The 3,057-nt window shown below is 36.0% G+C and overlaps 1 protein-coding gene across 1 annotated transcript in view; it reads left to right on the forward strand.

Moving 5' to 3' along the window:
- Window positions 1–3,057, forward strand: part of LOC107585190 (protein Jade-3) — a 17,173-nt gene that overhangs the window by 8,270 nt on the left and 5,846 nt on the right. The gene's annotated exons all lie outside the window — the stretch shown is intronic.

The raw sequence follows: 3,057 nt of genomic DNA on the forward strand, positions 1-3,057 counted from the left end.
CTAAATATTGAGAAAATGGCCTTTAAAGTTGTCCAAATGAAGTTCTTAGCAATGCATATTACTAATCAAAAATTAAGTTTTGTTATATTTACGATAGGAAATTTACTAAATATCTTCACGGAACATGATTTTTACATAATATCCTAATGAGTTTTGGCATAAAAGAAAAATCTATAATTTTGACCCATGTATTTTTGGCTATTGCTACAAATATACCCCAGTGACTTAAGACTGGTTTTGTGGTCCAGGGTCACATATTGGTCAATAGTAAGTACCTATTTTAACAACTATTCAAAACATCTATATAAAAATGTTCTTTTTAGAGTAAATGCAGAGTAGAATTATATTATTTTCTTGGATTTATATTCTTTTATTTGATATGCCACAAAATACCAATGCATGGTAATAAAGAGCAATATTTACACTACCATTCAAAGGTATTGGGTCAGTAGGATTGTTTTTTTTTTTTTAAGAAATTAATACATTATTCAGAAAGGATGCAAAAATGTTTTGTCATACTATTTCAAATAAATGCTGTACTTTAGAATTTTTTATTCATCAAAGAATCCTAAAAGAAATGTATCCATTTCCAGCTAAAATAATAACAGCACAATTGTTTTCAACATTGATATGTTTCTTGATCACCAAATCAGCATATTAAAATGAATTCTGAAGGATCAGTAATGGATGATTTAAAAAATCCAGTTTTTCCACCATAGGAATAAATAGTTTTTTTTTTAAATGATTAAAATAGAAAATTGGTTTAATATAATTAATGAAATTGAATATATATATATATATATAACGTTACTTTTTTTCTGTGGCTACATCCATGAAATATACATGAAATCCCAGCATAAATGCTCCAGATAAATATTTGTTATTAAAGCATCAACATTCACAAAACACTGTTATTTTTAACTAGAGCATGCATAGGCTGCTGTGTACATGGTTTGGGATGACAGAATACCAGCAAATAGCGCTGCTTTTATAATCTCTTAAAAGATGACATCTCAATTCATCGCAATCCCACAAAGCTCTTGTTATAACACAATGAATATATGTATGATGAATCTTTCATAATGTCTACAATTCGTGTGTTATAATGAGAAGATTTGTGAGCACGCACATTTTAGCACTGCACTCCTGACTGGCCATTGCATTCCAGAAATCAACATTGCTCAACGCAACAAACACGTGTTATAGCCTAAATAGAAACTCTGCCTAAGCTTGCGCCTGTTAATCGTTTATATTTGATATTAGTTCTTGCTGCTTTTGTGCAGTAGATGTATAACAATTTATTTGTTTCAGATATTTTCTGTTTAGATATTTCTATTTTATATTAAGTAATGCTGGCTACTAGTACTTGCAAACCACTGCTTTTTGATATTTCTTTTTCTTCTGTTATGTGAAAACAGCTTTGTTGTTTCAGTGTAGGTGAAAGCATTGTACCTAAATGGATTTACGCGGAACATTGTTTAGTTGAAGATGTATTAAAGCTGTACTTCTCTGGCTTTCATTGCAGGATACGTCAGGATGAAACGACTCAGGACTTCAAGCAGCAGTGACAGTTCAGACAATGAGAGTAAGTAAAATGAGCCTTAAAAAATTCTCAATCTACTTGTAAGATTCATACAGAACAAAGATGTTTATTCTTGGCTCACTCCGTGTTTGTATCATAAAGGTCCCTCGACATCCTTTTCCTCTAACAAGTATGGAAGCAAACCAGGCACCCCCGCCTCTGCTCAGAAGAAACCAGCAGAGGTAAGCGCAATGGAAAACACCTCCTCGTTTTTACCACCAGCCCTATGAATGAGGTATTTCTACAATAAAATTGGTTGTATCACTCATTAAGGTTATTTCTCCCTTGTAGGTGTTCAGAAAAGACTTGATCAGTGCCATGAAGCTTCCAGACTCTCACCATATTTCTCCTGACGATTATTACCTGTTGGCGGACACATGGAAGCAGGAATGGGAAAAGGGTGTACAAGTACTCGCTAGTCCAGACACTATCCCTCAGCCCTCTGTGAGGTATGTCACTTTGAATAAAAGCAGGTTTTTGGACATGTACCATCTTGCATGTCACTGAAGTTGGGGTTTTTGTGTGTAGGATAATAGCAGAGAAGCCAAAGGAGGTCCTCTTCACCAAACCAAGGAAATATATTCAAAGCTGCAGTCAGGACTCTACGGAGACGGGTTACGTTAACTTCAAGGAGCTGGCAGAAGCTATGTGTAGATATGACCTGGACGATATGGACCTATACTGGCTTCAGCAGCTCAATGCAGAACTTGGGATTATGGGTAAGTGAGAAGAAATGGTTCCCTATAAGATTTGGTCTCATGACATGCTTCAGGGGATAAAGTACATTTTGGATGTTACATTCAGGTGACGGGCCAGTGAATGAGTTGATGATGGAGCGGGTGATGGAGGCATTGGAGAGACAGTGCCATGACAAAATGAACCACGCCATCGAGACTGAGGAAGGGTTGGGAATAGAGTACGATGAGGATGTCATCTGTGATGTATGTCGCTCACCCGACAGCGAGGAGGGCAATGACATGGTCTTTTGTGACAAGTGTAACATTTGTGTGCACCAGGTGAGATCTTTGTTACTGTCAGTAAATACATCTAAAAAAATCAGAAGACCTTTTTTTGTGTGTCTAACGATCCTACATTAGGGTTGTGACGGTGAGGAAATTTTCCCACCGGTTAATCGACATGTGACAACACTGGTAATCACCGGTATCACAGCGGGGGCGTTCCCTCTTTTCCTCGCTTTCCTTCGCTTTTAAATAGCTTGTAAAAGCAGTGTCCGCATTTTACTTTCACTTTCAAATAGCGGCAATTCGGAGTAAAGCCATTGTTAATTTTTAGTTTGTTTGAATTTTCCCTCTTTTCCTCGCTTTCCTTCACTTTTAAATAGCTTAAAAGCGCCGTTTCGAATTAGCGGCAGTTAGGCGTCAATTGCTTGAATGCAACAACAAAATACAACGTCAAACTCACTTTAGCTTATATATAAAACATAGAACTTTTATTAACAAAACAAATAAAAATAC

The sequence above is a fragment of the Sinocyclocheilus grahami genome, unplaced genomic scaffold (genome assembly GCF_001515645.1).
Source record: "Sinocyclocheilus grahami isolate Dianchi unplaced genomic scaffold, SAMN03320097.WGS_v1.1 scaffold67.1, whole genome shotgun sequence".
Taxonomy (NCBI): Eukaryota; Metazoa; Chordata; class Actinopteri; order Cypriniformes; family Cyprinidae; genus Sinocyclocheilus; species Sinocyclocheilus grahami.